Source organism: Lissotriton helveticus, chromosome 2_1 (genome assembly GCF_964261635.1).
Source record: "Lissotriton helveticus chromosome 2_1, aLisHel1.1, whole genome shotgun sequence".
Classification (NCBI taxonomy): Eukaryota; Metazoa; Chordata; class Amphibia; order Caudata; family Salamandridae; genus Lissotriton; species Lissotriton helveticus.
This window is the reverse complement of record NC_136059.1, coordinates 351634249-351647786: the sequence shown is the minus strand read 5'-3', so window position 1 is coordinate 351647786 and position 13538 is coordinate 351634249. Positions and strand designations below refer to the sequence as shown.

The window sequence follows — 13538 nt, the reverse complement described above, 5'->3', positions numbered from 1 at the left end:
CTCATTTAAAAGCATTTAGAAGACTTTACCTTGTGGGGATCTGGGTTCAGGTCCCCCCCGTGCAATCAAGTCCCCACAGCGTGAGTGTGTTACCACACTTTTTTCTTATGTATATTAACGTCTGCTCCGTTTGCTACCTCATGTATTTTGTTTGCTCATAAATGTCACTTTTGCCCATTGTTTGCAGTATTATCCTTGTACCTGTGTATTGTACCCTTTTGTAACTTGTTACACGTCACTTTTCTCTTGTAAAACACTGTTTTGCTATTCATGTATTTTGTTTGCTCACAATTGTCACTTTTACCTCATGTAACTTATCGTCTGCTTTTGTCATTTTGTTCATTTGTAATTTTTCTGTTCCTTTTGTGAAGCGCTCTGAAGCCTTCGGGTAAAGTCTGCGCTATATAAAAGCGAATAAATAAATGTAGCTTACACGAGACTGCTGTGCAAGGACCGCCCCGTCAGTGATGAGTTGGTGCAGGCCTTGCACAGCAGTCCCTGCGAAGCACTCAGCCGCCATGCCGCCGCTGACCCGATGGATCCACGTGGGCTGTTTGGAAATGCCCCAGGACCCTGCAAAGGATCAGCACGACCCCGGAGACAGCCTCACAACACCCCCGAGCAGCGCCATCTGCAAGCGGGCTCAGGGGCCTTTTAGAAAGAAAAAGCAGCAAAACTCGGGCCCCGGAGGCCCCGGGACACACAGAGCAGCGCCTGCCGCAAGCGGGCTCGGGGGCATTTTAGAAAAAAAGCTGTAAACTCGGCACTCGGGGCCCGGAGCCCCAGGACCCTCGCAGCCCTGAGCAGCGCCTTGTGCAAGCGGGCTCGGGGGCATTTAAAAAAAAAAAATGCAACACAAAGCGGCATTTGGGGCCCTGAGCCCCAGGACACCAGGACCCTCGCACCCCCGAGCAGCGCCAGCCAGCTCAGGGGCATTTTAGAAAAAAAGCTAAAAAAACTCGGGCACTCGGTCCACGGAGGCCCAGGGACACACAGAGCCAGCCCCACAACACCCCCGAGCAGCGCCTTGTACACGCGGGCTCGGGGCTTATTTTAAAAAGGGCCTCAGACCCCTAACACCCCCAAAGGACTATGACGCCCCACCAGGAGCCTCCCTCGACAACTGTACACAGGGCTTATTTAAAAAAAAAAAAAAGAAATACATGGCCCTCATGACCCCCCTCCCCCCCCCAAGGACCAGCAAGGACCCATGGACCCCTCCGACTCTCAACACTGGCTTGGTGAGTACAATAATGCTTTCCTTATTTTGAAATTGTATGCAGTGTATTTTATTTTGCTGGCTCTGGGACCCCTAAAGCAGTAGTAGCCGCTAACATTTATTAGCATTAAATGTACAACATCTTGGTAAAATGTTTCTATGCCTTGTAAAAATACACGTTCACCTCTGCATGTACCCTCCTAAAGCCTACAACATTATGCCCCTTAAATACAAAACCCTGCAAACTTGCGCCAGCCCAACAACACCGCCTCTATTAACATTAAATGTCTACACACATAGCTTTAAACTCAAACCTTCAACACAGCCTTTATTCATTTTAAATACATTTACATTACATTTCACGTCTTGTAAAAAAAACTTCATTGGCACCCTTATTCACATTAAACATGTTGCAACGCCTTAAACATTAACAGTTTACAAAGTACTATTTAGCATTTTCAAAACTACAGTTTTGTATACATTAAATACCACATACACATACATCCTTGCCCCATGCTTTATTTACCTTCCTTAAATTGTCACAGGCGGCTTCAATTTGGTAGAAGTTGCTCGGGTCCATTCTTACCTTAAGATCCAAGGGTTGGCGCCGACCTCTGTCCCAGCACTAAACCCATCACAGGTCATCTTTCCAGCTAGAGTCATCAAGTCTTGGCCTAAACTGTCAAAATTCCTGCCAGCATGTCCAGTTTCGGCCCAGGGGCTTTGGAGGTGTGTGAATTACGTCCGAGCACTTGGCATCCTGTTTCAGGTTCTCATGGGAAGCCTTGCCACGACATCTGTCTTTTTCAACATCTCAAAGCTCAGGGTGGCTGAACATGGCTTGTGCCTTTTAAAACACACTATGGGTTTCCAACTAATTACAATTTAAAAGCTCCCCTTTTTTTTTCAAACATAAAAAATATCTCCCACACCCTGGGGCTGGGGACTCAGGCCTGCTCAGCAGCTGTTCAGCCTTCAGCTGTCTGCAACCCCCCCAGTTTTAAACATGCACTTTCCTATGCACTTTTTTTTTTTAAACATGTACACAATTACCACATGTTTTGCATCCTGTTACTTCTTGGGAATATCCCTACATGTCACCCCCCTTTTAAGGCCAGGACTGTTTAAGGCCAACAGCCTGCGCCCAGGCCCTGTCAAAATTTAAGGCCAGGGTTTCCAGCCAGAGTCATCACGTCTTGGCCTAAACTGTCAAAATTCCTGCCAGCATGTCCAGTTTCGGCCCAGGGGCTTTGGAGTTGTGTGAATTACGTCCGAGCACTTGGCATCCTGTTTCAGGTTCTCATGGGGAAGCCTCTACACGACATCTGTCTTTTTCAACATCTCAGGGGTGGCTGTGGTTCATTATTTTATAACAGGCCCAAGCCTTCACAGGCCCAAGCCTTCCTGGGAAAAGTGAACACGGCTTGTGCTTTTTAAAACACCCTAGGGTTTCCAACCAATTACATTTTAAAAGATCCCTTTTTTTCAAACAGAAAAAACACCTTCCCAACACACAGGGTTGGGGACTCAGGCCTGCTCAGCCTGCAGCTGTCTGCAACTCCAGTTTTAAACATGCACAGACATTTCCAGCCTGCACGCACTTTCCTATGCACTTTTAAAACATGTACACAATTACCACATGTTTTGCAGCCTGTTACTTCTTGGGAATATCCCTACATGTCACACCCCTTTTAAAACCAGGCCTGTTTAATGCCAACAGCCTGCGCCCAGGCCCTGTCAACATTTAAGGTCAGGGTTTCCAGCCAGAGCTGTCAAATTTTCCACACACAAGTTTAAGACTAGGCCTGTCATAATTAAGACTAGACCCATCATATTTAAAGCCAGGATTCCTGGCCGGAGCTGTCAAAATTAAGGCCAGAGTTGAAGTGAAGGTATCCCTATATACTACTCAGGGAAAACCCCTAAATATTGTGCACCTTATAGGCCAATCATCCTACTTACTTTCGATGCCAAATTATGTGTCAAAATTCTGGTTAGTAGACTTGAGGAAGTTCTGCCTTTGCTGATTCATCCTGACCAGTCATGATTTATCAAGGCAGTCAGACCCATGATAACTTACAGTAGGTAATCCATTTGATGTATAAAGCTACTATAAAAAGTCTCCCGGCGGTCTTTGTGGCATTTGACGCCGAGAAGGCCTTTCACCGAGTGGACTGGTCATTCCTGATCAACACCCTCCACTGCTTCCGGTTTGGTGACCGCTTTATATCCATCATACAGGCTAATTATTCCCATCCTAGAGCTTGGGTCTTTATCAATGGCACAACCGCAGACTATTTTGAGCTGACCAGGGTGACATGCCAGGGGTGTCCCCTTACACCCCTACTTTAGTTTCTGCACTCATCATCGAACCCCTAGCGCAGGAGATTAGAGCTAATCCCGCATTCAAGGGCTTCAGATTGGTTCTGTAGAACATGAAATATCTCTAGTTGCAGGTACGTCCAATTAGCTATCACTTCTCCCCTCACGTCTCTCCCAGTTCTTCAGACAGATTTACGCCTCTTTGAAAATGTGTCAGGCTTCCGGGTTAACCTCCGAAAGTCTTTCCTGATTAATTTTCCGATCCCACAGACTGAGGTGACGGAGATTGCAGCAGCCTCCCCATTCCCATGGTTTAAAAAATAAATTACCTATCTAGGAATAAAGCTCACGCCCTGAGTGGAAGATCTGTATAAAGCAAACTATTCCCTCCGCCCCCACCTCGTAAGCGCAATTAAAATGACAGCACTTCTCTGCATACTATACTTGTTTCATTGGCTTCCGGTTGAGGTGCAGAGGGATTTCTTTTCTTCAGCTCGTTTGACGATTACTAATTTTATATGGCAGTGACGAAGAGCCAGGCTCCCCCAGTAAACTCTCCCAAGGAGGCTGGAGGTCTGGCGTTGCCGGATTTGCTTTCCTATTACAGTGTGGCCTAACTCAGTTATATTTGAATGGTCCCTTATAGAGTCCGATAAACATTAGCTACATATGGATAGGGCAGTACTGGGTAGGATAATAGGGAAGCGAGGGTCTATGGAAGCCTAAACAAGATAGTTCACGCAATGCCTATCTGAGCACACCTACGTCCACTACTCTTAAGATGTGGGGCACAGTAGTTTCATCCCACGAATTAACGACTTTCCTCTCTTCATTTACACTTATTCCTTATAATGTGCCTTTCTCTCCAGCATTGCTCCCAGGCCCCTTTGATAATTGGGGGGGAGGTGGTTGCTTGATGATTTCTGACTTATTCCACAGAGGGGACATAATGATATTTGAAAACTGCTGTCACAACTTTGTTACCTCCCTCGGAACTCCATTATACTCAACTGAAACTCTGGGTATTGCAATCACAGGTACGACTCGCGAGAGACCATCTCCCCATTGAGCGCTTTGCTCAGATGTCTGGGACTACCAAGAGGTACAGGTGCATTCTGTACACCCGCTTGCTATCCACTGCACGCAAACCTACTTTATGACATGTCCTCTTCTTGGAACAAACTTTAGAGATCAGTATAGAACTCAAGCAATGGCAATCCCTTTATCGTGACGTCCATAGATTCAATCACTCTGTGGAGCTACGGGAGGCTCACTGCAAACTTCTCTAGGGGTACCTATACCCAGAGAAACTGCGCAAGATTTATCCAAATATGTTGGATAGGTACTGGAGGGGATGTTGAGAGACTTAAGGCACATATGGTGGGACTGTTAATCTATTCAACCATATTGGAATGAAATGTTACCGCATATAAGAGATTTTGGGTTACCCATTTCCGTACGAACCAGAATTTGTACTCTTGGGCCTCTAAACCCTTTTGTTAAGCATCAAACTATAGGGGATCGCTTTATTCTCTGGCTGTGTTTGGGGCGCTCCTAAAAAGGCCCTTGCCACTGTGTGGAGGAAGCCTGAAGCCCCATCTATATCCCAATGGCATGCTTGACTTTGGCAGGTCCTTGCAATGGAACGTATGACCGATATTTTGATGGATGCTTGGAGAGGGTTTGATTACACATGGGGACCCTTGGTTCACTTTGTCTCACAGGGACTCCCCTCCTTTCACTCGCCCCACCCGAGTACAGGCACTTCATTTGTTTCAGACGTAATTTCTACCACCCTTTTCTTCATGAACAACATTTTATGCAGCCATGCAAGAATAATTCCCACCCATCACAAAATACCCACTCCTGGGTTTTTGCTCTTCCACCCTTCCACCATTACCTCCATGCTTTTCATGTTTGACTTTTTAAATTATAGTTATCTTTGTTTCCAGGTGTTTTTAGCCTGAATGTTTGCAGTTTATTGAAAAGGTACCTTTGTTTCTGAGGACGATAACACTGGAGACCTGTGACGTGCCCTTGATATCATTTATACGCCTTGTGGTCTGTCAGTCAATGATTTGTTTTACACTGAAATGGTTATTAGTGTTTTGTTGAGGGGTACTAACAATTTATCATCAATGTCATGTCGATGTATGTACCTTATAAAATCAATAAAGAAAGTTTGACCAAAAAAATAAAAGCAGATCTCCAGGGCACTTCTGTGCAAATACGCTTCCACAGTGGACTTAGAATCTGGTACACCTAAAGGGATTCATGACTTTTGGCATTGTTGGCCTAAAATAAGACTCCATGGAGATCCCAAAGACAGCACTGAAAATAGAGATAACAAAAACATCAATGTTTGGTAAAAGTGTAGTGATACGTCGGCAGGAAGTGATAGGCCTCAGAAAAATGCCTATCTCCGCGTACTGGGATGCAAACCTGGTAACGTTACAGTTAGATGAGGATCATCTTAGTCAGCCCACGCAACCACCTGACCTGTCATCATAGACCTGCGCAGATGTCCATCATCTTTAGGCTTGTCATGGGCACTGAGCCGGTTCTCCCTCAATGAACGCTGCATCTCAACACGTGCATCCATTGTAGGTGTGGGGGCACATCAGGTGGCATTTTCACACGCCAACAGCAGCAGAAACGCGACAACACTCCAACTCAACTCCAAGTTCCACTCCCCAACCCCACAGTTACTGTTGCTTGACAGATATACCATGCTTACTGCAGCAAAGTCAGCTGCCATAGATTACTCGCTACACGATTTACACACAGAGGAGGAAGTTGACTGTCCATGCGCAGCATGGCCACAACACAGACAACGGACGATCCCTGCCCAGTCACCGTGCCAACCACTCCATGACATGTGCAGATATCTCCTTTGGTAATGCAAGTACTGTAGATGATATCACTTCATGTTGCAGCAGAATGCACTGATCATTGGCGATGAACATGTAATATCAATAAAGTCAATAAAAACATTAAAAAAAATCAATGATTGGTAAACCTGTCAGTTTTTGTTTGAGAGATTCATAACATTAATCTCCTATGCAAGTCGCTTTTATCAAAACATTTTTGTTGATGCTTCCCGAGGTAGCAGAACACAGTTCTACAACTCTCAAATTACTGCGTAACTGATATAAAAATGTTTTCCTATTTTCGATGTATGTGTCAAAACATGAAGAGACAATGTAACATGTATGTTTGTAAACCTCTGCTTACCCCTTGGGCATCTTGGCGTTGACGGATATTTATTTATTGTTACCCAGCTCATTGGTAGTCATTTGATCTAATTACGAACAATGACCGGCTAAGCGGTCCCACCAAGATTTTAACCTGTGACCACGAGGCCTCCTCCCTTGATGTTTGATGCTGAACGCTGCTATGCTCATGCCTGCTGTATCACCGCACTCGCCGTGCTTGCTTCTAGTTAGCAGTTCCACAATTTGTGATCGAATCTCATCCTGATCGGAGAAAGAATAAAGGAGAAAACATCCTGATAAAGAAAACTGAAGGGGCCACTGCCCTCCCATTGAGTCGGTTGCCAGACTTGTCCAGTGCCACAGGAGGAGATTGGGAGGCTGGCGTGGGACGAGGGAGACCACGCAGTGATTGTGCTACCCCACGAGGGAGCTGAGAAGTTAAGCATGGGACAGTGAGTGGGCATACACTTGGTCATTAGCCCATGCCCTTTTATGCAAAACCTTGATGTTATAGGGCATCCTATGCGGCAAAAGGTTTACCAGTCACTTTGGTTTAATTTTGTTTCACAGAAGTAAGGAGGCGTTGAGTGTCCGGTGGAGGTGGCAACAGCGGCGCAAGGGAGGAGGCAAGTCCTTTTTTAAAATATTTTTTTTCATGGTGCAACAGGAAGCTGCTGAGTGTGCACTCAGTAGGAACAGATTTTGTGGAATGAAGTTCCTGGAAAAATGGATACGGTATAAAGTGGATTGCAATCATTTTGACTAATCTGAGCAGTACTCCAAACAAGGGGATATTTCAGGATTCCACCCCTAAAAGAATTTGGATAGTAGTCGCTGTTCTAGACTACCATCGTGAATAATAACAATGTGTGCAGTAACTGAATGAACTAAATACCCCCCCCCCCCCCCCAAATAAGCATTACCCCAATTCCGGGATTAATCCATGGAATAGGCTGCGGAAGAGATCCCCTCGAAGTGACCAGGGGGGATTGAATACATTATCTGGCTCACCGAAAGTGTCTGGGAGTTCTCAAATATTCAGTCAGGACTTGAAGTGGTGGCAGGGATCGTATTCCCACGAATAGCAGTGGGGGGAGGGCTGCAGCAGTACAAAGAGCTGGTGTTTAATTGTAGATTGAGGTCGCTGTGGTTCAAGAGATATAGTTATAGGTGCAAACGGTATTATTTACATTTACATTTTAGAATCCTAATTTACTTTAATATTTAGAGGTCCAATTAAGCAATAAGGTAATGCCTATAAACAAGAGACAGCCCAAAGTAGCCCCAAGAAAAGAAACCTGAAAAGAGCACTTTGGAAACCAGAGATAACATCGAAAGGGAGCCATCCACCTTTTGTGTCACATCAACCAATGTTGGTGAAGAAGACAAGAGATTACCTCTTGTGGTATTGCTTATTTATGCTTTAGTTTGTATCGTATCTTCCCTCCCACTCCCCCTAATTTGTCTTGTATTCTATTTCCATGATATTCCCTAATGGAATGTTTGTTCTTAAACACTGGGAGTTAGGAGATCTCTGTGAAGGTCTTGGCTTTGACAGTGCACTGTGCTGTGGCTGGAATTTCTTTAATGAATACATGGAACTTATTCAGAATCTAGTGTTCCTGTTTTTCATGTCATCCCATCTGGAGTGAACTTCACATTGGTGGTGATTGGTACTGAACCCCCTGGGAGAAACTTCAACACTTTTGGGATTCCTTCTCAGAGGATTACAATATCCCTCTAAGGTATTGTGCTTATAGTCTTGCTTTATTCCAGAAACCCTTGTTTGCTCTTTCTATATTGGAAACACCCTTATCGGATTTGACCTTCATTAGTGGATTTCCTGGCCTTTTACTGTTGGCAGTTATTCCTTGCACCCCTGCCCGCTTTGGCTCCTTCTAGGCATAGAACCCATTCTTTTCTAGTTGCGCTTCCAATACTCTTTGTGCGCATTTCTGTACACGTGCTCTGCACGCGTCCACAATCCTTTTCAGCTCGCGCTGCTTCACCCCATACTCCAAGCAGCGCAAGCTATTTGAAGACAAGTTTGAGCCATTAAATCCTCATGCGCAACAGAGCACTCAACTGTTACAGTGAATAGTTGAAAGATTTCTCACCTCTAAAGACTCCTCACAGGGCAGCGTCTCCTGGTCGGCAACACAATCCGCTCCTGGCAGTGCCTGCTCGCCAGCAGAATATTCTTCTCCTGACAGCACCTGCTCTCCAGACTACATATGCTCTTGAGTGACAACTAAACAGAAAACACTACATGAACATGAACTTACACCTGTGCAGTGAATATAGTAACAGGACTATTCAGATCTTGAGAGATTCTGCATGAGTATTTCTTACATTACAATTGATATTTTCTGAATTCTTTTTAAACGCCTTTAGGTTGATTGGGCATTTCTTCGAGTACCGGTGTATTCCCCCCTCCACTTTCTTTTCAATGTATTTCCTTTATTCTTTGTTTGTATTTTTTCTTTTATGTTCAAGTCTTTGCTTCTTAACTTTGAATCCTCTTATTATTTCCCGTTTTAAATTTTCTAATGTGTTTAAAACCAGGCAAAAAATATTGCACCTCCATTTTTTTCTAACATGCCCTGGTGATCTTCCTCGTCTATGGTCAAAATGGACAAAGGTTTTTGTACACTACTTATGTATTTGTGGTTCAAATTTGTCACCTGAAAAAAGCTTCATTACTATTGCATCGTTTGGGTGCGGAGTGGCAAGAAATTCTTGAAACCGTACGGGATGTACCTTCGAAGGAAGAAGGGGATGCCGCAATTAGTGAGTCCACGATTAACAAATTAGATAAACATTTCTTACCTAAGGTTGCAATTATTTTACAAAGATGTTACTTTGGCAAACTCAAACAAGGTGATGATGAGATAAATGAGGATTTTGTTACAGCACTGCGTAAACTTTCCGCCACCTGCAATTTTGGGAACAATATTGAAGAACGAATAAGAGACCAATTCTTGGAGTGTACAATGACCCTAAACTTAGAGGTGCTAATTATTGCTTAACATTTGTAACACTCCATGTTCTGTATGCGTGAGTTGCAGAAATACAAAGAAACAATGTCTTCTGTACATTCTATTGTTATGAAACCGAAAAAACAAACTTCGTTACGGTAAAGGTAAATTTATGTTTTTAGGTATGCCTCATCTAACCATTTTGCTAAATCTAAAGATTGTAATGTTCTACGTAGTGTTTATAACTTATGTGGGGAAAAAGACATTACGCCAAATGCTGCTAATCTGTGGAGAAACCTAAAGACAAAGTAAATGGGGTGCCATAATGTGATGATCTGATGTCTTTCTTCAAAAAGTAAGATGTGAAGTGTTTCAAGCATTTTTTGTTAACACCAGTCTGAGACGTTGAACTCGGTGGTATCAGTGTATCAATGAGGATGTACTCCAGTTCTAGGTTAGCCTAAGTTTCAGACACTGATTTCATGGAACATTTTAATGGGAAAGTCAAATTACTCAATCCTGATGTTACTCCTTACTGGTACGGAGGTAAACCTATTGAATTAATAGAGTATTTTGTGGCAAATATACAATTTCAAGGAAATGAAACATTTGATCAAATTTATGTTCCTATGAAGAGAGATAGTGTTAGGCTTCCCCATCAAAAACTGTTGGGGCTTTTCCTGATCCTAACATAAATCCCCAAGTTTAGTTCAGGAAGGTGGATACTATAGAGGAATTCTTGCTGCTGGTTTTTCTTCAAAGGTTGGGTGTGTTAAAGGGTACACTTATCGCATCTGTTCTTGAAACGGTAGAGGCTTCTCAATAGGTTGTACCAATTGTGATTGCCACCAAGAGTTCTGGAGCTATCAGTCTATGTGTTTTAGATATCTTATTAAAGAAGTTATTGGAGGTAGATTCTCTTTACCCAACATAATTGAGATGATCAGTGAGTGGGCAATGTGAAATATTTTATCATGCCGGACCTAAGATCAGCTTACCACCAAGTTGAACTGTATGATGAATCTAAAGTCCTAAGCTCATTTATAACCACTTTTGGAGTTTACAGGTTTAATACAATGCATTTTGATATATGATGTGTGGTTTCTGTTTTTCAGTCTGATGACACATTTTGTGCAATGTCTCTGGGTTAAAATGATTTCAGGATGACGTTCTCCTTTTCACAGACTCTTAAGACCAAGAAAGTCTAAAGTTTTTGCTGAAAAGAAAATCTCTCAGAAAATTGTTAAGTGTAAATTCTGCTGTCTCGAAATGCCATGTTCGAGGAAATCCTGCCATCTAGTGTTGGGCTTGGATGTGTGCAAGTTGTTTTTCTTCGAAGAAAGTCTCTCATCGCAAGGAAGAGTGACTCCTCTTCTTGCTGGTAACTCGCATGGTCATCGACTCCATGTTGGATTGTTTTCTTCTGCCGTCTGGTTTGGACATGTGCTCCTCTGATCTGGTTTGACACAGTCGTCGTTTCTAAACTCAATTATCGGAATTTTTTTCGCTAGCGGCTGTTCTCTGTCTCCTGGTCTGCTTATCGACGTCTACTTAGTCGGGGCGACTCGAGGTGGTTGCAGCCCTCATGGTCCTTCAACTTTTGGGGCGTACTTTATTACTTAGGCATTCCCTCCATGTAATGTCCACTTGGTAATGGAATGGATGCCTTTCTGTTTCTGTCTTCGCTGCCATGGCAAGTTTCCACACACCGATCTCCACCAGGTGTGTAACTTGTGCCTCTCCACTAAACACAAGGAGGCTGCCTGCGAGGCCTGCAAATAGTTTTAGTCGAAGAAGACGCAGCGTGACAGTCTAGCTCGATGCCTTGAGATGTCCCACCTCAGCGCTAAAGATATTCCGGACATCTTCGGAACTGAAGACCTTCAAGAGTAGGTATAGGTCCAAGCGTCTGCCTCTGATGAGGGCAACTAGTGCCCCGAGGACCGCTTCATTTCAGAAATTGAGATGCAGGATCTCACTCCCTTTCAACCCATGAGTACTGTGCCCTCTCCAACCTGACCTCCACAGACCTCCCCAAAGGTTCGCCTATCTAACCTGGACCAGCCAAAGTCTATTCTTGGGCCACCACTGTCTTCAGGCTATGGTCGGCACGGACCGGCTGTATTGGACATGTCCAGCCTCAGCTCGGCGCTGAAAAAACAGCACGGGCCACATGCTCCGAACTGATTTCTTCCTCCATCGGAGTAGAGCAGGCCGTCAGAACTGAAACTTTTGGCGTTGAAACACCGCTCCACCTCTACACCAAAATTCCAGCTTCGGATCCGAAACCCTCTGTGCCGAAAATACTGGCATCAAAGACTTCAGCATCAGAGCTGAAATCTATCACCTTTGGCAAATAATGCACATGGTTCATAGTCTGCGGAACCAGTGCTTCAACAGCTGCAACAGGTGATAGACTCAAGACAAAACCATCTCATGATACTCCTGGTCACTGATTGTATAATTAGCTAAGAGACCATTTCTGTTTGAGGAAGCTTTGAAAGTCCCAACACCGCCAAAGCAGAGAAAGAAGGTGGACGTAGCAACACAATCCCAGTGCACATGATCTCACCACCAGTGCATGCTGCGCACCCCACACAGTCACCACCGCCTTCCCCTTTAGAACCCACACCACACACTCAAGAGTCCTCCGAGGGAAAGCTAATTTCCAGTACTACAATTCGCTGTGCCCTCGATGCAGCTGACACCGCTTCTAGAGGCATAAACTCTAGTATCCTCCTTCGGAGACATGCCTGGCTTAGAGTGTCCGATTTTAAACCGGAGGTTCAGCAAAACCTTTTAGCTCTTCCTTTCGTTGGGGAACAACTTTTTGGTCCTGAGGTTGACTTCCTCCTGGAGAAGATAAAAAAGGTAAATGAGACGGCCAAGGCCCTGAGGGAGTTCCAGACACCATTGCAACATGGCTGTTTTCGCCGCTTCTCTTATCACAGAGAATCCAAGACCTCCTCCTCTGAAACCTCCACCGCCTACCAGCGTCCCCAGGCCATCTTGCCCAGGGGATACTACAGGGGCTCCTACAGGGTCTAATATTCCAAGGGTAGAGGCATGAGCGGTTTCACCAGGCCCTCCCCCACCACCACCAAACCCTGACTTGCTAACCATCTCTCCAGACCACACAGCACCTGTAGGACATCGCCTCCGGCCAGTGGGTGTTCAATATTATCCAACATGGTTATTGTCTGGAGCTCACTTCCATACCTCCAAACATTCTACCTCACAGAAACTCATCAGAACATTTGCCTAGAGAGGAGGTTCAGACACTTCTCAAAAAGGGGCAATAGGACCAGTGCCAATGCATCAGCAAGGCGCAGGAGCCTTCACTCTGCTCCCTTATTCCCAAAATGGATAGATCCTTAAGACCAATTTTGGACCTCAGACCCTAAACGAATATTTTCCATAGGAGCACTTCCACATGGCCACTCTTCAAGATGTCATTACGTTACTTTTGCAGATAATACATGGCAGTCATGTTGTCTGTTTTGATCAGTGCTACCTTGCCAGTCGGGTGGGGAAGGAAGGCTTTGACGCCAGATGAATAGATAGCAACTCCAGGTGAATGATATGGAGATGTGTTTAGCTAAGTGTCTAGCGTCCTTGGAAAGTCCGGTCTTGTGAATGCTCTTCCCCATCCCGTTAAGGAGGATTTCACTCCAGGTCAACCTGTGAGTACTGTACCCACTCCACCCTGACCCCAGCAGACCACCACAAAGGGTCGCCTACCTACCCTGGCCAAAGACTTTAGTTGGACCCCCCTGCCTGTTCTAGTTCTCTGCGGGACTGAGC

At 44.7% G+C, this 13538-nt stretch overlaps 1 protein-coding gene across 2 annotated transcripts in view; it reads left to right on the top strand.

The window, feature by feature from the left end:
- NADK2 (NAD kinase 2, mitochondrial) overlaps positions 1-13538 on the top strand; it is a 1023510-nt gene that overhangs the window by 251373 nt on the left and 758599 nt on the right. The window lies entirely within an intron of this gene.